The sequence below is a fragment of the Dipodomys merriami genome, unplaced genomic scaffold (genome assembly GCF_024711535.1).
Source record: "Dipodomys merriami isolate MVZ:Mamm:240054 unplaced genomic scaffold, mDipMer1.0.p SCAF_31, whole genome shotgun sequence".
Lineage (NCBI taxonomy): Eukaryota > Metazoa > Chordata > Mammalia > Rodentia > Heteromyidae > Dipodomys > Dipodomys merriami.
Window position 1 is genome coordinate 11,032,200 of NW_027204604.1, and position 23,709 is coordinate 11,055,908.

At 46.9% G+C, this 23,709-nt stretch overlaps 1 protein-coding gene across 4 annotated transcripts in view; it reads right to left on the reverse strand.

Annotated features, from left to right (window-relative positions):
• Nfasc (neurofascin) overlaps positions 1–23,709 on the reverse strand; it is a 163,730-nt gene that overhangs the window by 112,117 nt on the left and 27,904 nt on the right. For 2 of the 4 annotated variants that reach the window (XM_070041713.1, XM_070041714.1), the window contains exon 1: positions 14,449–14,464. The exons of the other annotated variants lie outside the window; for them this stretch is intronic. The gene's annotated coding sequence lies outside the window, so the exon portion shown is untranslated. Of the gene's footprint in view, positions 1–14,448; positions 14,465–23,709 lie in introns of those variants that run through there. 4 annotated transcript variants of the gene reach the window in all.

The following is a 23,709-nucleotide window of genomic DNA, read 5'->3' on the forward strand; positions in this document are numbered from 1 at the left end:
GTTTCAAAGCTGAACAAAATCAGCTTCATTTGTTTGGAACTGAAAGTCTCTTTGCTCAGCTAGATCCTAGACTGGCCCGGGGAGGATCTTCTAGAAAAAAAAAAATTTCTCTCTAAAATGAAGAAGATTGCTCAGCTCTGAAGATAGTCAAAAGAATGTGCTTCAGGCTCAAAGGCAATTTCCAGAGCATCTTTTGAACATGTTTTGGATAATGTGGCATCATCATAGAGGCCTTTCTGGGAAGAGGTGACAGACACTCCCCTCATAGGGCTCAGACCTGGGCAGGAAGTACAACAGGTCATCTTAGGGAACAGCCCTGTCCCTTCACCACACAATCACCCTCATTTTAGACATGAAGCCACTAAGGTCAAAAGGGCTTGAAGACTTCATCTGGTTCACATGTGGAACCAGAAATGAGCTTTCCTGCAGAATCCTGCCTAAACCCAGGAGTAACCCCACCCAGCAGGTTGTGATGTCAAATCTGAAGACTCCCAGCCCAGCTTCTTTTTTCATAACACAAAAGACTTTTGAATTTACTGAATATTTTGGCACCAGCCCTGGTCAATTCTTTCTCCTTGGGTGGGTTGAAAAATATTTCTAACATCCTACGTAGTCGAACGAAAGCAAAGAGGACAGAAGACTCCTGCTCCAGCAAGCCACACAGACTTTTGGTCTTTGGGAAGGAGCCCAGGGGACTGTCCTCTCTCCCGGGTGGGTTGGGAGTGGGGAAAGAAACTTTTATACCCAGAGCTCCTGGCTACTTGAAATATCTGCCTGTCCCTGGCTTGAGGACTTCCTGCTTGCTACACATGGCAGAACTCTAAAGTGCTCATTTCATAACAGACCAAGTTATTTTTCTAATCCCACACCCATGCCACAAAGGCTTCTATGGCCCTCATGGTCACTCCATGGCCCTTTCCCCTGCACCCTCATAGGCTCTATCTCCATACATATCTCCTCTCGCCTGGGTAATTCTCTCTAGGGGCAGCCTGGAGTATGAAATCCTCTTTATTTTCCACATCAACTAGCATGGTGGGCACAGAGCAGGCACTGGGCTTTCCTGTTGTTGATGAGCACAAAGAACATATCACACACATACCTACTGTATGCTGGGCACTCAGAAAAGTGCTCTACTCATGTGTGCTTTCTCCACTGACCTCAGAAAAACACTGAGTGTGATTATCTGCATTTCTTAAACTGAGGTACCAAAAAGTCAAATAAATAAGCCTATTCAAGGTCCAGGTGTGAATCTGGATTCTTGGTGTCCAAAAGCAGAGTTCTTAATGCTTAGTACTACCCCTCACAAAGTTAACAAGCTACCTCCAGCTTGAAATGTTCTCTTCAAGAACCCAGCCTCACTCTCGCTTTCCTTTCTAACATCTGGAGGGGTAGGGCAAAAGGACTCCGAAACTTATGGGTTGGCTGGGCATAGTAGCCCATGTTTATAATCCCAGCATTAGGGTGGTGAGTCATGAGTTCCAGATCAGCCTGATTTACAGAGTGAAACCATGTCTCAAAAAAGTGTATGTTGATTTTAAGAATCACTAATGAGATCACGAGTATTGAGAAGTAGGAGGAGGAAGAGAGGAAGCTGGCAGCCGAGGAGCTGAGGGGTACAGGGCTTCACCCCCACAGCCTGGCTACTCCACACACAGACATTTCCCTCTAACCTCAAGTTCCCATGCAGCATAGTACTGCCAGGTGTGGTTAAACACAACTGTAATCCCAGCTACTCAGGAAGCAGAGGCAGGAGGGAGGCTAGCCCAGGGAAAAAGTTAGAGGGACTTGTACTCCCAACTACACTGGAGAATGGAGGTCTGAGGCTGGCCTGGGTTAAAAAAGTGAGAAGCTATCTGAAAAACATAAAAGCCTAAGGACTTGGGGCGGGGTGGGGAGGGGCATAGCTCCGATGCCGTTTGCCTAGCAAGTACAAGGCCCTGACTTCAATCTCTTGCACTAAAAACCAACAAGAAAAACAACAACAACAACAACAACAAAAAGCATCCTGCTTCCTAAAGCCCAGTGCCTTCTATCACTCCTGGAAGCACAGTGAAGAAAGCCCATCACCACCGCTGCCAGGGCAGCACAACTCTCCCTGCAGCAGAGGGTAGACTGCATTTACTTCAACGTCCCAAACCAGAGCTTACGTATGATGTGCAGAGAAGGACACTGTGGCACTGAGGCGTGGCTGCCATATTTCTCTGCCATCTGGACCCCCTGTCCTGGCCAGGGGATGAAGAAAGAACACAGGTGCCAGGAAGCCCAGTCTCGTCACAGCTCTTGTGGCAATGAAGTGCCTAGGGTGTCTGGTTCCTACAAGGTCACTGCGTGGATGATAAAGGGCCTTCCTGCTGCTCAGGTCTGAGCTTGTGCCCAGGCTGTGCTGCTGGCCCCAGCCAGACTGCAGACAGTGGTGAGCTGATGCCAGGCTGGAGATAGGACCTTATCCTGGCTGGCTCCTGGTTGGGAATCTGACCCTGCTCCCCTTCAGCCCAGGCAACCTCCAACAGTCTTCCAAGGAAAATGCTGATCTCTGACCTGGTAAGTTCTCAGCAAAACAAAGGGCTGCAAGCTGCTGAGCTGAGGACCACCTTCCCTAGGGCTGGGTCATCTTCCACCTGCCAGCTGACTCCCGTGCACACACATGCTCCACACCCCAGCTGTACGGGCCATGGGGGCGGGGGGGAGCCGGTACTCCCCAGAGGGACCAGCATGCCAACATGACTTCAAAGAGACATAAGTGATGGGGAAGGGGCCACAAAGCAGCATTCATGGGTCACTGCACACTGCCGCCCCAGACCCGTGCAGTTGTCACTCAAATTCAGGCTGCTTCAGCTTGTTCTATACTAATTCCCACTCCATCTCGGCCAGGCAGACAAGCTCCCTGGTGGCTCAAAGGGCTTGCTCCCCATGGCTTCGCAGTCTTTGCACAAACTAGGCCCTTACCTAATGTCCAAACCCTTTCTTTCTTTAAAAAAAAATGTTTAATTTGTTGTTATAAAGGTGATGTGCAGAGGGGCTACAGTTGCGTGAGTCAGGTAAAAAGTACATTTCTTTTTGGATGATGTCACTCCTTCCCTTGCCCTCTCCCAATTTTGACCCCTTCCTTCTCACTACTGTTTAAAATCTACTTTCCAGAAAGTCCTCTGCAGACTACCTTCAGAGACTACTATCTCAGTCTCTCACGTGGATGATTTCTTAAGAGCTCTACACCAGTTTCCTAAACATAACCAGTACACACAACTAGACACCTTCCAAAGAAACAAATCTCTTCTAGCATACCTAAGAATCCCTACTGCCAAATACCCCACTGTAAGAGGTGCTGTCTTAAATCAAAACCAACTCTTACTTTTAAGGGGAAAAAGAAAGCCTTTCAACTACACGTTGGAATTGCAAATGCATTTTTATAATGGGGAAATAACAGAAAGACAGACTGCAAACATTCTCCCAGAATTCAGTGAGATGTACTGAGCTACAACTTTGTCACTCTCTTATTATTTATTGAGTGCCTCTCATGTGCCAGGCAGTGCTCTTGGCAATGGAATTCAGAGTAAGCAAGGCCTGATGTGAGGGCTTAGTAGCTTACTATCCTGTGGTGGAAACAGCAATAAAACAGTAAATTTGCTGGATGCTGGTGCCTCATACCCGTAATCTTATCTACTAAGGAGGCTGAGATCTGAGGATCATGGTTCAAAGTAAGCTTGGAAAGGAAAGTCCATGAGACTCTTACCTCCAATTAACCACTAGAAAAATGCAGGTGGAGCTGTGGCTCAAAGTGGGAGGGTACTAGCATTGAGCAGAAAAGCCCAGGCCCTGAATTCAAGCCCCAGGACAAAATAAAATCAAAAAGAAACACAACACTAAAGTAAATAAGTTCAGGCAGGAAGAGCAGGTAACTATGAGCAAAGAAAAGAGAAGTAGGTGGTTGGGACAGAAAGAAGGAAGGTTGGGGGACTACATGGAGTGTTTAGGAATGTTATGAAAGTAAAAATCTGAAAAAAAATTAAGTGGGGGTGAGCTGGAGGTGATCATGTGAAACACCTCCCAGCAGAGACAGGCCCCAAAGTCAGGGAAAGCCCAAAGGCCAGTGAGGGGAGGGGAAGGGAATGGGGACAGCCCGGGGAGGGCAGATGTGGATAAGGGCCGGGGTCACTAGTACTTTGTATGTTATAGGAATGAGTCTGACTTTATGGGAAATATGAAAAGATGCCACTGGAACATTTCCCTGTTCAGGGAAAAAAAGCATTCACTGAGACCTGTTCAAGTGTGGTAAGGTAGACTTTGTTCAGGACCACCGAGGTAGGTGTAGGGACCCCTGCCGTGGTATTTTACAATGGGGGAGAGACTGGGCTCCATTCTTAATGCATATTGTATTTATATCCAAACAGCAAGTAAGGTCAGTGGATGGGAATGGCTAGTGGGGGTTCTGTTTTAAACCTACCTAGTAGGATTACTGCCCAAGATGACCAAGGACAGTCAGGCACCTCTTGGGGAGTGGTAAAGATCAGATCTGGAGGGTGAGGGCTCCTTGCTAACTGACTCATCAGGAAAAAAATTTAATTTTGCAAGGAAGTGCATGCAAGCCCAGCAGAAGGTCCAAGAGTGTTTTGTCAGGCAAAGAATTTTTGTGAATAGAAGAAAGGGTTAAGACAGGGTCCAGTTATGTCGTCTGAGCTATGTAACTTACAGCCTTAGCCTTTCGAGTGGGGGGATTAGAGGTGTGAGCCACCACACAAAGAATTTCTGTCAGAGGCAAGGAACTGGCAGGCTTTTTTTTTTTTTGCCTGCTCTCCTGTGTCTTCTGGTACCCTGACTCTCCCATTGGACTGGGAACTGTCTGTGGGCAGGAGCTGTGTCCCTTATTTATTATTACTATTATTATTATTATATCATTATTATTATTATATTTTTGTTGGCTGAGGGGCTTGAACTCCCTGAGTTCTTTAGTTCAAGACTAGTGCCCTAGGACTTTGAGCCACAGCTCCACTTCCAGCTTTTGAGTGGTTAACTGGAGATAAAAGTCTCATGGAGACTTTCCTGCCCCAGGCTGGCTTTGAACATGATCCTCAGATCTCAGCCTCCTGAGTAGCCAGGATTATAGGCATGAGCCACTGGTGCCTGGCCTGTGTCCCCATTGCACAGGAGTTCCCTGATGACATGAACTATGCCTCCCTGGATACTTCCCATCAGCCTCCAGGGCAGGCTCCAACTCACAGAAAGCTAACCGTGTGGTACTTCCAATCCAATGACAGCTCCAGGGGGGAAAGTACTTGCTTTAGCTCTGGTTGCTCTAAAATGACACTGATCAAGATGCACTGTATTCATAAACAGCTTTGTTAAATGGTAACTCTTTTGTAAAAATACCTAAAGATTAAAAAAAATAAAAACAAATATAATAAAATGAGAAGGGTTCATGGGCTCCACTGAAGGTCTCTCACCCACCTACATGTACTGGCCTAGCTGACCTCAGGGTCGCACCCCTAGATGGGCTTGGCAGAGGTATGGCTGATCTCCACGGAGTCCCCTGGCTGAGATGGCTGAGGTGGTGCACAAAGCTGGCTGGTCCTGCCCCCTGTGGAGGCACCATCTTGGGGAAGCACCAACACCAGGCTCCACACATCACTGCCATAAACAGCCATGCTGCCACAGCCCCAGGGGAGCCTCACTTGCCTGTATCCATAGCAACCAGCATTTGTGCACTGCAATCCCAGGAGGGAGGACGGAAGGACTGCTGCTCTGTGTCAATCGGCTTATTCTAAGAGGAAATACCCTATCTCTGGGCTGGGAAGCCTGCAATTTCTGAAAGAGAAGACTTTATCCATATTCCATGGTCCCCCCCCCCCAACCCCGCCTCCGCCCAGTCAGCAAGGAGCAAAAGGATTCAAACACTGGACCTTCTCTTGGGTTTCCTTTGAAGCAGATCCTGCACAAAAATCTTGCTATTACAATACCTGGGAACAGCTTAGGAAACAACAGAAACCCAAATCACACAGCTGCAGGAGCTGGAGGGGTTCCAGTATCCTGCTTCTGAGCCAGATAAAACTGCACCCCATCTCACAGTGGGACCTCAAGCTAAAAACAAAACAACAACAACAACAACAAAACCCTTAAAAATTAAAACACGGGGTTGGAGGTATGGCTCAGGTGTGCTAGCCAATGAGCAAACACATCAGGTACCAAATTTGAGTCCCAAGTCCTGATCTTGAACCAAAAAAAAAAAAAAACTATATTAAAATTCCAAATTAAAAACCACTCCCTTTTTCCTTCTATTCCTTAGAGAGCCCTTCCATTCTGGGGACTCTCACTGCCATGGTCCACATCCCTCCTAGGCAGGGAGTCCCCTTTCAGGCTAACCCTGTGGGCTACATTCATAGGTTACAGCTTCAACATGGGCAGGGAGGAAAGGCTAACTGAAGGGAGTGGAAAAGAGATTTACAGTAAATCATTTATTCCCCCTGCTACTGAGAGACCAGCTGCCTGTGTTCTGTCTCTTGGAAATATGTTCACACTCCCCAAGTAGGCAGGAAGTAGGCCCGCCTCACTGGCACCCCCTATCTTCTCATTCCCAGGTACCCACCCTAAACTAGCTGATCACTGGGCAAGGTTAAACCAGATCAGAAACTGCCCTGCCTATGGCTGACACTACCTCTCTTCCCACTGCTCCTTTCCTCTTGAGCAAAAGCTCTGTTTTCTTTTAAATAAGCCAGAACAAGCAAGTGAACCCAAATGGATTCTCTTCTCTCCATCCTTTTCTGCATTCTCAGGAAAGAACTCTTTGTCAGGTTCTAGTCATCATTCCTTCTCTCTTCCAACAGAACTGTCCCGGTTTTGAAATAAAAATAAACCCTCCAGTCTTCTATAATGTCAAGAGAAAAATGTGCCGTTTGGCTGTTCTCAAATGCTATGAGAAAACACATCTAGAGAAGTCTTACAAAACCACACCCCAGAAACGTCCAGAGATGGCCCCTGTCACCTCTGTGCACTATCTTTTGGTCTCCTCCCTACACCCCTCATTCTGAAACACGGGCCATGGAAAACACAAACCCATGGCGCTACCCACTAGCTTTTCAGGTACCCAGTGATCTCATCTGTAAAATGGAGATCCCAGTTGGCAATCCTAGCTACTTAGGAAGCTGAGATTGGCAGGATCAAGGTTGCAGGCTAGTCTGGTAGGGGGGAAAAAAACCCAAGAGATCCCTCCCCCAATAAAAATCTGAGCCCCATGGTGCATGCCTATCATCTCAGTTATGGTTATGGTTCAGGCCTGCCTGGGTGTGAAAAATAATGAAAGAAAAAAGGGCTTGGGAGTGGCTTAAGTGGTGCAGCACAAAGCTCTGAGATCAAACCCCACACACATATGTATGCACACATATGTCTGTGCACATGTACACACACACACACACACACACACACACACACACACACACACACACACACACACACACAGACTCCCAATAACTTCAAGGCTGTTTTGCAGGGATAACAGACACAAGCACATGAAGTACTCTGGCACACAACAAACATTAGTCTATTACTTGTGTGGATCACACGCTTCTTGAGCAGATACCGCTTGCATTCTTGGCACTTTGTACTGGCACACTGTAGATATCTTTAATTTTTCATTTAGAAAATACAATTAAAAGTGTTTAATAAGTCAGGTAAAAGTGGTTTACACCTGTAATCCTAGCTACTCAGGAAGCTAAGACTGAGGATGCTTTAAAGCCAACCTAGACAGCAAAGTCCATGAGATTCAATCTCTAATTAAGCACCAAAAAACCTGAATGTAGAGGTATGGCCCAAGGAGCCAGCCTTGATCAAAAAAAATTTCAGGAATAGCTCCTAGGCTCTGAGTTCAAGCGCTAGGACTGGAACCCATGACCCCCCACCCCATCCCAAAAATATTTGTTAGATTTAGTTGAAGAGACCACAGGCTCATCTCCTATTGCTTTGTCCCAGCTTCTGCCCTAAGACCAGTTTGGCTCAGCTACATTCCCCTAAGGAGAAGGTTATCCTCACATGACCTTCTCTCCTACTACTCAGAGGATCTCCAGTAGAAGAAAACTACAGCAGAAAATGCTCCAGAATAGTGAAGTCTCTCACCATACCAGGCCTGGCCAGGTCTATCAGGAGGCCTGTCCCCATCCCCTGCCTCCTGGACGGTGCTCAGTAACCAGACGAACAATGAACTGACAGAGACTCCAACCCTTGGCAATTAACACGCCTCCAGCTGGAAAGGATTTAGCTCCAGGAAGCCCAGATCTGCCCATTTCCCTTCCCTCTTCCAGAAAACACCAACTGCTGCCACATGACTGGGGACCCCCAGATCAAAGAGAAGAAGCTCAGAGATGAAAGGAGTTGGACAAGCAGAGATGGCAACTGAAGCTAGGTGGTGGGATGTGGGGATTCATTAAAACGTTCTCCCCAGTGGTGTGTTTTGAAAAACAAAACCAAACTTTAATTATAATTCTATATCTTGCCAGAACTAGGACAAGGAAACCCACAGGGTTTTTCTTTTCAAATCATAGAGGAAAATTCAGTCTGGAATTCCATTGTAAAAGAAAAGGCCCAAGAAATCTCCCTGGCTCATTGGCCTTTGAAGTTCCATGGAATAGAAAAAGAATGTTGGTCTGCATGAGCTTGGGCAATAGTTTAACTCTCTGATATTCTCTCCAGTTCCTCTTCCCTGACAACTGGTTCTGGCTGGACATGGTGGCACTACCCTTTAATGCCATCTACTCTGGAGGCAGAACAGGAGGACTGAGAGTTCCAACCCCAGACCAAGTTAGTAAGACCCTATATCAAAAACAAAACAATAGGGCTGGGTATATCTGTCAGTCAAGTGGTCCCAGACTTGCCTAGCAAGCAAGAGGCTTTGGGTTCTGTTCCCAGTACTGTAGATAGAGCAAACATACGAAACACAACTTCTGAAGTCCCTTATAGATCTGTCATATAAAAAAAATGGGTGATGCTGGATACCAGTGGCTCACACATATAATTCTGGCTATGCAGGAGACAAAAATAAGAAGAACTGTGGTTTGAGGCCATCCTGGGCAAAGAAGTTCATGCAATCCCATCTCAATAGGAAAGTCTGGGTGTGGTATCATGTACCTGTGATCCCAGCTGTGGCCAAAAGCATAAAAGAGGAGGATAAAACTCCATGGTGATCTAGGGAAAAAGTGAGATCCTATCTCAAAGATAACCAGAGCAAACATATCTGGAGACATGGCTCAAGTGGTAAAGTACCTGCCTAGAAAATATGAGGCTTAGCTGGGCGCCAGTGGCTCACACCTGTAATCCTAGCTACTCAAGAGGATGAGATCTGAGGATCATGGTTCAAAGACAGCCCGGGCAGGAAAGTCCGTGAGACTCTTATCTCCAATAAGCCACAAGAAAACCACGACCAACAAAAAAAAAAGAAAGAAAGAAAGTATGAGGCTTATTCAAAAAAGGAGGGGGGTACTTGTGCCACTGTGATAATGCCTCCAATTGCATACAGTAGATGCCTGATGGAATTTAATTTCATTCCTTTCCTTAACAAAACAAAGTTGATCTGTTATACTGTTGTATTTAGAGACTTCCTGGAATCAAACTCCATCTGATACCCAAGAGTAACTAACACATACTGAAAGAACACTTTGGAGAAAAGAACTCAAAATACCATTACCTGGGAAACCAATACCCATCAAAGACTGAAGTACTAGGATGCAGGACAGCAGGCCAGGGACAGGGGTAGGGACAAGAAGGCCTAGCACTTGGGGTCCTTAGGTGTCAGCAGGTTGTAGCAGGAGGAATTTCTACAAGACCGTGGAGCATTTGAACATTACCATGACATGAACGATGGCCATGAGAGAATTATTTTTATAGCCAGAAGGTAGAAGCAGTAGAAGCAACTCAAATGTCCATGCTCCAATATGTGGATCAACAAAACATACAATGTTATAGCTTAAGTATAAAATTCTCCCTACAAGCCAGGTGTCAGTGGCTCTCATCTGTAATCCTAGCTACTCGGGAAGATGAAATCTGAGGATAGTGGTTCAAAGCCAGCCTGGACAGGAAAGTTTGTGAGACTCCTGTCTCCAAATAATCACAGAAAAAGCTGGAAGTGACGCTGTGACTAAAGTGGTAGAGTGCTAGCCTTGAGCAAAGGAGCTCAAGGATAGTGCCCCAGCCCAGCGTTCAAGCCCCAGGATCATCCTCCCCCCCACCCCCCTAAAATCCCCCACATATTTATGGGCTGCATTCTTATTCCCCAGCTGGTGTCACGCTTTAGGGAGGTGATGGGAACTTTAGGAGCTGAGGACTAGCTCAAGAAAGGAGGTCACTAGGGGTGTAACTTTGAGGTTTGTACTACCTCTCTGCTTTCTGGCTGCCGTCATGTAAGCTGCTCTACTCTCTCTCCGCTTCCCCCATGATGGATTGAAACCACCATCTAAAATAAATCCTTCCTCCTCTAAGTTGTTTTTCTCAGGTATTTTGTCACACAAGAAAAACTATCATGCACACATAAACAATAGGATGTTATTCAGCTGTAAAAAGGACGGAAATTCCAAGGGGGAGAAAGCTCAGCTACAGACTGGGAGCAGTCATTCCTGCCAATCACACATCTTCAGCCCTCTGGAGAAGGTTTCCTCACAGTCTGTTTTTAAGGAAAAGAAACACCTCAACTTTCTCATACTGTAACAGCTACCTCCAGATTCCCCACGCTGTTCTTTCCCTTTCTTTGAGCAAACTATAGACTCTTCTCAGGACTTGCCTGTGGTGTCTGAGGAGCTGAGAGCCATCTCCTCCAGATCTTACCTGGAGGATGACAGAAACCTCAAGCTACAGCCTCCCCTCTCCCCTATGGGATGGAGTTAGGAAGCAGGAGCTGGAGCAGGAAACACAAGTGTGCTCATATCAAAATTCCAGCTCCAAGGTAATGTAATGGAAATCCCTGTGTTGACATCCACATCTCCCAAAGGCAGAGAGAGTAGCATAGACCCCCCCGCCCCCCAGGCACCTGACTTACTACCCACTCACTGGTAACCTTGGGCAAGACACAGCTCTGCATTTAATTGGGGATGTAGTCTCTGACTCATCCAGCGAGGACATAATCCAAAGGAGTGGAGCAGGGACTGTAGGAAGCAGAAAACCTTCCGGCCCCTCTTGCTCTCCACTGCTTCATCTGACGCTACTGCAACACAGCAGAGGTTACTTAAGAAGAGCTTGTAGACACGGCACTGGTTCTACTGGATAGAATACACTGTCCACACCAGAAACCTACCGGGGAGTAGGCAGTGTTCATACTGAAATGCAAATGTGGATCTTTACATATTTCTAAATGTCAAGAGCAGTTCACTTAAGTCAGGCAGGGTATGCTTGAATCCCTGAGAAGTATAAAGTAGGATAAGGTTTAGACCAGGCAGGAGGCAGGAGTGGGAAGAGTTCTGCTGGCAGAGAAAGGGAAGGGTGAAGGGCAGCTACAATCATGATGAGTTGGTAGGTGACAAGGGAGGCTCATCCACACAGGGGGCTGGAAGCACAGGAACTGGGGCGAGGCCAGGAGAGCCTGTCACTGCACGGAGAGGGGACAGAGTACACCAGGCTCCCAAGCAGCTGCGAGGAAGACTCTGGGAGTCAGAAAACTGACATCAACCCTTAGAGCATTCACCTTCAGAGACCCAAAATGGTGCCAAAGGTGGCTCAAGGAGAAGAGCTGGCAGTAGGCATGTGGCTGAGCCCTGGCTTCTACAAATGAAGCGGGGGAGGCCAATCTGAGGGGCAGGTGACAGAGCTGATGCACAGGGATAGCAACCTCATGTGGGCCTGGACCCTAGCATGAGAAAGTTTGGGTCTAGAAGAAGGGCTTGCTTTCCTTCCTCCTTCTTTTCCCAACTAATGGATTAATTGATTTGTCTTCCCAAAACCTAAGAGCCAGGTGTTATTAATATCACAGCTGGCAGATGAAGAAACTGGGCGGTCAGTCAGCTGGGAGCTTGCATGGGAAGCCAGGCAGCCTGGCTCTACCAACCACCTCCTCCACGACGTCCCCACAAGTCACTGCAGGTCCTCAAGAGAAGAGAGCACACGTTTCTCAGGACCGCTGCACTGCCATGGTAAAGATCAGGGGGACGAGGGGACAAAAGCTGCTGCTCAGCAGCCCAGCTGTCAAAGAGCTCCCCTGGGCCCACACAGATGGCTCAAGGATCCTGACCCTGCTGAGGGGCCCTGGGTTCTGCTGCTGCAGCTGGGAAAGCCCCCAACAGCTGCCTGAGTACACAGCAACTAGAACCACCCAAGAAGCTTAGTGCTTCTTCTGGGTGAATGGGCATATCTAATTTGAGGGCTGGGGTAAAATGCCCACTAGGCTACAGACTGCACCCCAGATCCCAGGGTTTATTTCTTTCTCTGGGACTTCTCTGAACCTGGGGAATTCTCCAGCCTCCTGGGCCTTTTCCCAGGGCCCCCAATCCTAGCCAGGCTCTCCATGGACCTGGATGCTGCTGGCTAGTCATGCCTCAGGCCTATGAATCACAAATGGCCCAACATCTTCCATGGGTAGGCGGCACTGGTCTAGCTGCCACTATCCCAAGAAAGAAAAGCCTTTCAGTGGTTGTCAATCCAAAGATGGGCCGGTGGAAGAGTGTTCTCCTGCAGGACCCTCTCAAAGACCTCTAAGAGAACATGCCCATGCCACACAGCCTCTTCGCAGGCCTCTGACCTGAGTCCTTCTTGCAGTCACCAAAATGATACTTCCTCACCTTCTCCTGGGAGGCAGCACAGCCTACGGGCTCCAAGAGAGCCAGCCACTGGCAGCGTCACACTGCTCACTTCTCTCTCCTCTGGGTCTCCATCTCCTTGGTTATAAAATGAAAATGGGGCGTTGTTGGGAGATCTCTATGAGAGGACAGATGTGTCATGCTTGGACCAGGGCCTGGCACCAAGTAAGCCCTCAGTGAATGGTGGTCATTGTTGCTAAGGCTACTGTTGATGGTGCTGCCATTATGGACAAGGCCAACTTGCCAGTTCCTCCTGGTGCACCATGAGCACCAGATAACGGACTGCCCAACAACTTGGCCTGCCTCTGTCTCTCCTGGGAATGCCTTGTCTGGGTTCCCAAACCTTTCAGGAAGCAGCCACAGCATCAAGAAAGCATCTGACATACTAATTTGTGCTACTAATTCGCACACTACTAATTAATGGGTGCCCCAAAGGCTTGGGAGGGAGCCCCTGGTCACTCCTCCAGATCATAGGCCCCTTCAGGTTGTCTGCCATTGGGTTTCACCACATACAAGTTGCCCTTCCCCCAACGCCTTCATTCTCTTCTAGGCCGAAATGCATAAGGGCTTGGCACATAAATCACAGGGAGGGAGGGAAGAGAGTGCTTGTAGCATCAGCAGGAGCAAGAGCCCAGGAAGGCTGCAGTTAAATGCAGAGCCTCCTCCTCAACGCCACTGCATAGAACCCTGGTGCATTGTGCTGGGGGAACCTCTGCTTTTATATCACTCAGAGTCGAGGGAGCTCCCTACCACATTCCCAGACTCAGACACTGCCCCAGGGAAGGGTTGGCCTGCCTTTGGGGAGGTTGAGGAAAAGACATGGCACGTCTCAAACAAATAGGAGCCATCCTGGCCTAACACAGTTAAACAAGGACTTTGAATTGTCAACCCAAAGAAAGTATCTCTGCCTCAGAGAGCCTTGCACCTGTGAGGGTAGAACAGCCCACTCTCCACCAGCCTCCTGTTCCCCACTTCCCTCTCACAACCAAACCAGCATACTTCATAGCACAGCTGTCCTGGGATGAACAGGCCAGAGCTACTCCTGACAAGCACAAAGTGAGAGGCCTCAGAAGCCGACAGAGCCAGGTGAGCCAGACCTGGGTGGGCTGTGGCCTCACCCTGTTCTAGTTCAGAACCATGTAAGAGAAACTGACATTCCTCGAGACAAGAAACCCATTCTCCTTTCCAGCAGCCATTGATAAAATGGGAGTATGTTCCTCTTCTGCCAACTAGCAGCCTCACATCCCTGGCAATGCCAAGATCCAGCCAGCCTGGCTGAGCTAGAGGGAGAGGGTGGTGAGAGATGGGAGAGCCCAGAGCAAAGGGCTGAAGGACAGAGACAGAGGAGACCTGTCCATGAGGGGACAGGCCACTGAGCCAATGCAGCCTTCAGGATGAGATGCATAACCTGAATCCTCCCACTGCCAGCATGTTCTCCAGCTTCCCCATCTCCCTTATTCCTCAAACCAAGGTTCCTTTGCCTGCCCATACTAAGAACTTAAGACTCAGACCTTGCCCTATTCCTCCTCAGATTCCAGCTCACATAGGAAATGAAACTCTCATCACTGCTCTCCGCCTTCTAGCTTGCCGGCTTCATACCCAGATCCTGGGCTCAGAACAAACACCCAGCATGGCAGGGCCAGACAGGAGGAAGAGGGGACAGGAGGCACCAAAGCAGAGGAGAGCTTACCATCCTACCTCTCTCCTGGCTCAGTCAGTGTCTCTCTTCAGGCGCCCTCCCTGGGCACAGGCAGGGATGGAAAGCTGGCCTTTCCCAGGTCCCAGGCCATCCCAGTAGGAAGTCTTAAGCTAGAGCAGAACCTCAACTAGACCTCTCCCATGGGCGCTGGCCTCAGAGCAAATGCAGCAGCCGGGCCCCAGGCGGAATCAAAATTATTTCTGGTGTTCCTGCTTCTTGCCAGCTCCCACTTGCCACCTCCCCAGCCCTCTGTGGCATACACAGGGCTTTATTATCCCAAGCCCACCACGTCCTCTGAGTGCCATGAATGGAACGCCACACAATACATTTGTTTATTAATAACCACCCGCCCTTTCCCCTGCCCGGCTCGCTCGCTCCCTCGCTCACTCACCGCTGGGTCCCCCTCCTGCATAATGGAGGAGTTGTGTGACCCATGACACAAGCCAGACTGTGCTCCTCAGGCTCCGAGGGATAGACAGGGAGAAGTACCAGGCTGAGCCAGGCTCCCCAAGGCAGGGGAAGGTGGGGAACAGACCCCCCAGTAATGATTCAGAGATGTAAGTTTGGTAAGGGGACATAGTGTGTGTGTGTGTATGTGTGTGTGTGTGCGCGCGCGCGCGCTCACGACAGGGGGGAGAGGGGTGCTGGCTCTCCCCTGTATGCATGTTCTACATGAACCCAAGGTCTGAGGTGGTGGAACATTTATTTGACACCCACCCTGTCCTGTCTTGTCCTGTGTACTGGCTCCGTACAAGACAACAGCGCTTCTTGGTTTCAGCCCTGGTTTGCTGCGGTTTGAGGGCCTGGGGACAAACCTCTCCCTCCACTCCATGGCCCTCATCACAGTCCCAGGTGTGGCTGTTTCTCCAACCCCACACATCTGCTGGCTGCAATGAATCCCCACTCACAAAGTGATTTTCACATGCTACATCATCTGCTCCCCTCCCATAGGTGAACTGCACTAGAGCAGGGTTTCCCCTACCCCACCCCCAGCTCTCCTGCCCTCCCTCAGAACATCCCTCAGAACCCGTGAGGCTTGGGCTCCAGGATCCCCCGAGGCCCCTGGCATCCATGGGTGCTCAGGTCTACAGAAAGTGGTGCTGTACCAGAAAACCGGAAGTGGTGCTGCACCTCAAGTGGTAGAATACGAGCCTTGAGCTTAAGAGCACAGGAACAGTGCCCAAGCCCAGAGTTCACGCCCCATGACTGACCAAAGAAAAAGAAAAAAGAAAAGAAAAGAAGAGAGAGAGAGAGAGAGAGAGAGAGAGAGAGAGAGAGAGAGAGAGAGAGAGAGAGAGAGAGAGAGAATGGTGCTGTTTGTGCAGGCACAATCCTCTTTATAAGATCTCATACAAAGTCAATGCTACGTAAATAGTTTTACACTGTATTGTTTAGGCAATTTATTGCTAATGACAAGACAGAAATACACAAATATAAAGGACTAACTATATCTTTTATAATGATTTTAAAAGATGCAAACAAGCCAGGCACAAGTGGCTCTCTCCTGTAACCCCAGTCACTCAGGAGGCTGAAATTTGAGGATCACAGTTCAAAGCCATCCTGGGCAGGAAAAATCTATGAGACTCTCATCTCCAATAAACTACTGAAAAAGCCAGAAGTGGAGCTGTGGCTCCAGTGATGGAATGCTAGCTGTGAATACAAAATACTCAGGGACAGCATCTGGCCCTGAGTTCCAGAACCAGGACTGGCATGCACGTGTGTACACAGAGGGAGGGGGGAGGGAGAGAAATGATGATAGATCAATAGTTTGACAGGCAACAGAATGTAGAAATTGGAGTTCTAGAGCCAGAGAACATGGGTTCAAAATTGGCTCTGGCTTTTTTTTGACTGTGCTACCTTGGGCAAGGTACTTAGCCTCTCTATGCCTTCTCTTTCTTTTTTGTATAACTGGAATAATCACAGTTCATCTCAAATGACAAGGACTCAATAAATGACAGGGTACATTCAGTAAATGGTAAAAAAGAAAAAGAAAAAATAGCTTAAACTCCTATTATAAGCAATGAAATATGGCTATTAAAGTGATGAAATAATGGAGAGTATTTTAATAAAATGGAAGATTAAATGAAAAAACTAGATTACAAAAATAGAATGAGCATCATTCAGTAGTGAAATTGTGGGTAATTTGCATATTTTTCCTGGATAATTTGCTGAAAAGAATACAAACCAGTTTTGTTAAGAAGAAAAAGTACGCAAAGGGGTATATGGTGGCCAGAGCACCGCAGAGATGACTCAGATAGCCCTCCAGGTCAGACACGTCTGTGTGACCTCTACCCATCACAGCCATTGCTGGCTTATGCTGTCTGCAGTTCTTTACAGGGCTGCGGTGAGCAGTTCTTCTTGCCTCCCATGAACATGGCTGGTGACATTTGAGTGGTAGAAAGGATAGTAAAGAAGGGCATACCAGTTGGGGGAGAGAGCAGCCCTAAGATTCAGAACCAAGGAGACATTCCGATGAGGGAGGAGGCCTGCCCGGGAAGGTACAGCCTCTCTTTCAGATGAGCTGGGTAGAGGAGTTAATAGAGAACCCAGACGTGGCCCACATTAAAGAGGAACAGAAGAGGTGATTCTGAGAAAGCCAGGTGGCCTCCTGCTGGGTGACCCAGAGGCCAGCTGCCCCTCACTCCTTTCTGCAGTGAGGGAAGCGGTTCCTTAGCTTTCTTCTTGTGGAGGCAGCCCATCTCTCAGAGCTGCCTGTAGATAGGGTCCTTTTCTCATCCTGGGGAAGCCTGGCTCCCACAGTAGGGGACAGCAGTGGGGAAGGGAGGCGTGCAGTGGGAGAGCTGCAGTGGCCCGAATATGGGTCACAGAATATGGCTGGGACGGCAGCTGGCCTGCCTGGGGGAGCGCTTACACACTCTAGCTGGGCACAAGTCATGCTCCCCTCTGCTCCCTGCCCCTCCCCTCCCCTGGAGACCACAGCCCTCTCCTACCAGATCTGGTGTACCAAGTCCAACCTGCCAGCTCTTCCATACCAGAACAGACTTATCTTGCTGGGGGGACAGTTGACCTTTATGGCTAAAGGCTGGTGGCAAAAAGGGGACAGGGTGGGCTGAGTCATCAGGAAGCTCTCTAGTCAATCATCTATTAGCTGACAGTGCTGGGACTAGGGCCCCACATTGTCCCTGAGAGTGTACTCCTGTCCAGCATGAAGAGAGATGCTATTGCAACAGGGAACTTTCTTTCCAAATGGATTCTGTCCCAAGTATTTAATCCCACACTGAGGTGTGTGGGGCCTACAACCACTCCAGAGGGACCATCCAGGATGGAGATGCAGGAGAACATAGGCCACCAGTGGCCACCAAGAAGAAAGTCATTCTGAAGTATGCTATGAGGACAGTGTGAGGAACCCACAGGGCAAACATGGCCCAAGCTGGTACCCATCTGAGACTGCATCTGTCTCTTCATTGGGTGGGGGAGTGGGGGGGGGGGAGGGAAGTCTGTGGTTTTTCCTTTGGGTGAGAATGACACTGTGTCTAAGGTATAGTGGGTGTGTCTCTTGGAGAGGGGGTTCCATCCACATATGCCCCAGTGCTCTGGCTATGTGTCCAAGTATCTCCGCGCACCTCCCTGGCTTGTGAGCACCTGTGTGTATTTATCCCAGTGGTCTGTCTGTCTTATTGCAGGTGTGTGCCTTAGTGCATGGGAACTTGTGTGTCTTACTGTGCATACAGGTGTTTCAGTATGTGTGCATGGCTGGTATGGTAGATTGGTGTCGGGCGTGGTGTTCTGATATATAAATATGTGTGTTTATGGACATACATGTATATCTTGATATGTACACTATAGCTTTGTCTCTGTCTGTTTCTCTTTCTCTCCCCCTTTGTGTGTGTGTGTGTGTGTGTGTGTGTGTGTGTGTGTGTGTATGTGTGTGTATGTGTGTATATGTATGTGTAGAAGCAGAAGCTAAGGAAGGTGGGCAGCCCCACAGTCTCCCTATTGTCACCAGAATGCTCTCCAGTGGGGAACAAAACTGAAGGAATCTTCTACATGATGTGAACTCTGCCGCAGCTTCCTGATCTACAGAATATGCTACCTAGCTATAGTAGTCACATCAATGTGGTGATGACATGAAGTCAGACATGTAAACCAGTGAAACAGAACTGCAAGTCCACAAATAAAACCACACATCTGAGGTCAGCTGATTGTTGACAAGAGCACTTAGTCTGCTCAATGAGAAAAGAACAGTTTCTTTAACAAATGGTAGAGGATTTCCATGTATAAAAAATGAATTCAAGCTGGACGCCAGTGGCTCACGCCTGTAATCCTAGCTACTCAGGAGGCTGAGATCTGAGGATCACAGTTCAAAGCCAGCCCAGGCAGGAAAGACCATGAGACTCCTATCTCCAATAAACCACCAGAAAACTGGAAGTGGAGCTGTAGCTCAAGTGGTAGAGCACTAGCCTTGAGCTTAAGAGCTGAGGGACAAGCCCAGAGTTCAACCAACCAACCAAAAAAAAAAAAAAAGAGAATTCATATCATGAACAAAAATTAAGTGAAAATGAATCAGTGGTCTGAATGTAAGAGTCAGAAATACAAAACTACTAGGATAAAATTAAGTAAATCTTCATGTCCTTGGCTTTGGCAATGGATTCTTAGATGTAACACCAAAGCATGATAATAAAAGTAAAAAAAATAAATGGGACATCATCAAAATATAAACTTTTTATGCATAATAGGACATTGCCCAGAAACTAAAGAGACAACCTAGAAAATGGGAAAAAATATTTGTAAATTGCTCATCTTACAAGGGCCCAATTCCTGGAATATATAAAGAACTCATAAAGCTCAATCACAAAAATAAAAAATAACCAGTTTAGAAATAGGTGCTAGTGGCTCATGTCTGTAATCCTAGCTACTCAGGAGGCTGGGATATAAGAATTGCAGTTCAAACCCAGTCCAGAAAGGAAAATCCAGGAGACTCTCATCTCCAATTAACCACCAAAAAAAACCAGAGGTGGTGCTATGTCTCAAGAGGTAGAGCACTAGCCTTAAGTACAAAAAGCTCAGGGACAGTGCCCAGGACCTGAGTTCAAGCCCCAGAATCAGCACCCCCCGCCCAAAAAAAGCAACAAACTTGATTATACACTTCTCCAAAAATGATGCCCAAATGGCCACAAAAAGACGTTCAACTTCCCTCATCATTGGGAAATGTAAATCAAAACCACAATAAGATATCACTTTATACCTACTAGGATGGCTAAAACCAATAACAGAAAATAACAAGTGTAGGTGAGGCTGTAGAAAAATCAGAATCTCCTACATTGACACTGGGAATATAAAATGGAGCAGCCTTGGTAGAAAAATAGTTTGACAGTTCTTCAGCAAATTAAACATAACATTATTCTGTGAAATTTCACTACTTGGTATATACCCCAAAAGAAGTGAAAACCAGGTCTCAGATACTCAAACATCAATGTTCACTGCAGCATAATAATCCAAAGATGGAAATAATCAAGTGCCCTCAACAATTAAGTAGGTACACAGAATGCTGCCTATCCATATTCTGGAGTATTGGTAAGTCATAAAAAGGAATGAAGTTCTAGTACATGCTACAATATGGATGAAGTTTAATAAAATTATGCTGAGTGAAAGAAAGCACATACAAGGGGCAAAGTATGTTTCTACTTATATGATAGAGAATGGGCAAAGAGCAGATTAGAAGTTACTAAGGGCTAGGGGAGGCAGGGAATGAGGAGTTGTTACTTAATGAATAAGAATTCTATTTGAGGAGATAAAAACATTTTTGAAAACGGAAGAGTGACAGCTATACAACACTGTGGATATAACCAATGCCTCTGTGCTATAAACTTTAAAAGGGCTAAAATCTATCTTTCTAACCACCCATCTAACCATATATACATATATATTCAGAATAAGAAAAAAAACATTTTGAAAGCAGCACTGTCTTTCCCTGCTTTGCTGTCAAAGCCATCAATATCTGACCCCAAATAACTGATTGCTGGGATAAATGAGACAAAGGATGAAAGAGTTTTCAGAAGCGCTGTGTCCCCCAGGGTGATATTCTTCAAACCTTGGAGTGAGTTACTGTGGTGATGGAGGGCGGGGATCTATTCTTGGCTCTGAAATTCCCCTGACCTTGTCATCCACTTTCAGACCTGGTTGCAAAATGGGGACATGTCACCAGGCTCCTATGTGCCTCTGAAATTTCCTAAGAATTAGGCATAACCGTCTCTCCAGGTCAATTCTATACATTTCTTTACTTCTATACCCATCACAATCAGCATAAAACTAAGTCACAGATGCCTGGTTTTTTGGCGTAGGTACTTTGCCCTAAGCATTTTTGCCAGACTCCCAAAGCTGGCTAAAATATTTCCTATCTAAAGGGAGGCTGTATGTCCAGCCTTGAGCAAGAGACCTGTCATTTAATAATCCTAGCTATTCAGGAGACTGAGATCTGAGGGTTATGGTTCAAAGACAGCCTGGGCAGGAAAGACCATGAGACTCTTATCTACAATTAACCACCAGAAAACTGGAAGTGGTGCTGTGACTCAAAGTGGTAGAGTGCTCGCCTTGAGCAAAAGAGCACAGGGACAATGGCCAGACCTTGGGTTCAAGCCCTACGACTGAAAAAAAAAGTATTTTTCAACAACTCCCAAGGCTCTACCTACCCTTCTCACCAGCCTCCCCTTCCCTCATATTGCTCCCCAGAGATGGACAGTAAGGGGGGAAAAAGCAGTGTTTTTTATAAGGTTCCCTTCCTAGCCAGCCCACCTAAGTGCTTCTTACCTTAGGAAGATGGGAATACATACTGTAATCCTGCAGGATCTGGGCTGCTCTTCCTGGCAGTTGGGGAACACTACCTTGTAGAAACCATCTAACCACATTTCTGGGTTATATTTTAGACTTCATCTCCTTAAAACTCTTAAAATGAGTCTTTCCTTGATTTCCTAAAGGTGTTCCTAATTCAATAACCATTCATCAGCTTTTTGCTGTATGCCTTTAAAGCTTTCTGACTGATGTGTTAAATGAATACACCAGAATTTATACACTTAAATGAGAACTGTCTCCTTCAAAGAGGTCCCTTCGGGAGGCTATCTACATATTCCCACAATGCCCCGAGCATTTCTGCAGCTCTTCTGTTCATACTGCCTTCAAAGCCTGCAGCATACCTTTTGATTTTCCCCCCATGGCGGCACATTTTTATCCTTTCAGGGGAGATATGACTTTTTCCCCTCTTATGTTGATAGAGTTAAGAATGGGAAAGATGGAGGGTGAGGTGGTTAGGAATGCTATTTAGTGTCAAAAGCAAAGAATAATTATTGGGAAAGAGCTCTGAGGGCGGCTCCTAAGGAAGATGAAACACAGTTCTGCCTTTATTAATGGAACAAATATGCAGCCCCCAAATGGTGCAGCTTTGGGGAACAGCATACATGTGGGTGAGTAAAAACTGGTAGTATCAGAAAAACAAGAAGTCACTCCATTGTCACCACTAGACTCCCTTGCTGTGCCCACCTGTGTCATTCTGTCTTAACTGGGGACTAGGAGTCAGAATCCATCCCAGAGTGGCTGCCCAATGACATGAGGCTGGAATGGACATAGCGGGGCAGGCTGTTCTTTCTCTACAAAAGACAGAGCAGCAGTAAGTCTCATAAGTCAAATACCGAATTGTCATATGATCCAGTCATTCCACTCCTGGGTATATACCCCAAAGAGTTGAAAATATGTGTTTAAACAAAAATGTGTACATAAAAATGTCCATGGCATGGCTGGGAAGGTGGCTCAGTGGTAGAGCGCTTGCCTTGCATGCATGAGGCCCTGGGTTCGATTCCTCAGCACCACATAAGCAAACAGAAAAAAGCCGGAAGTGGCACTGTGGCTCAAATGGTAGAGCGCTAGTCTTGAGCTGAAGAGCTGAGGGACAGCACCCAAGCTGTTCAGGCCCCATGACCGGACCCAAAAATAAATGTCCATGGCAGCACTTTTCACAATAACCTGAAGGTAGAAACAATGGTCCATCAATAGATGAATGAATAAATAGTGTGGCATATACACACAAGTGAATGCCAACAAGTCATAGAAATGATGTTCCAGTGATCCATTCTTGGGCATGTGTCCAAAAGATTACAAACTAGGATACGTGAAGATACCTGCACACCCATGTTCATTGCAGCACTTCACCACAGCCAAGTCATAGAAACATTTCAGATGCCCTATGATGGATGAATCAATCAACAAAATGTGATATATATTATACATACATACATATATACATATATGTACACATGCACATACACACAGTGGAATTTTTACTCAACCATCAGGAAACATACTACATAATTTGCAGGGAAATAGATGAACTTGGTAAAAATCATGTTAAGTGAAGTAAGTCAGGCTCAGAGCTACAAAGAGCACATGTTTTCTCTCATATGGGGAAGTTTAAATTATAAACATATATGGATCATATACAGGGTAATATGCATACACACATAAACTTATTGACTAAGTTTGATATTTGCATGGCAGGAGTACACTGGTGCAACACTTTTGAACAACTGACTTATAGTTTAACAAAACAGATACCAGGAAGCTGTTGGGAGGTGAGAGAGAGGTCAAGAATAAGAGGGCAGATAAATGAAGAGAGGAAGGGTGAGCACATACAGTCATAATATTCAATACTCATATGTGAAAATGGAACCTGGTAACTTGAGGGGATGGGCGGGGTTGGGAGAGAAGGGGGAGAATGATAGAAGGGGTGACGTTGATCAAAATGCATTGTACTCATAAGCTTAACATATTGAATTGAAACCCCTTTGGGCATCTACTTAAAGAGAATGTTTTTTAAATAAACTTAAAGGAATAAAGTGCTGATACCTGTAATAACATGGCCCAACTCTGAAAATCTTGTAAGAGAAAAGGCCACATATTGTATGAATCCATTCCTAGGAAACACCCAGAGCAGCCAAGTCCACAGAGAGACAGCGCTTGCCAGAGGCAAAGAAGGGAGAGCAGGAGAAGTCATTTAACTGGTAGGGGGTTTCCCTTCCAGGGAATTTAACAGTGGCGATGGCTGCACAACATTTGAAAGGACCACATGTCTCTGAATTGTGCACTGCAAAGTAGCTAACGTGGTAGATTACATATTTTACTACCAATGGGTAAGGAAGGAAGAAAAAAGGAAAAAAAACTGGCCAGGGTTTCTATGCTGGTTTATGGTCTAGGATGGCAGGATGGCAGCTGCTGGCTCTGGATGGCCGCTCTCACGGGCACCAG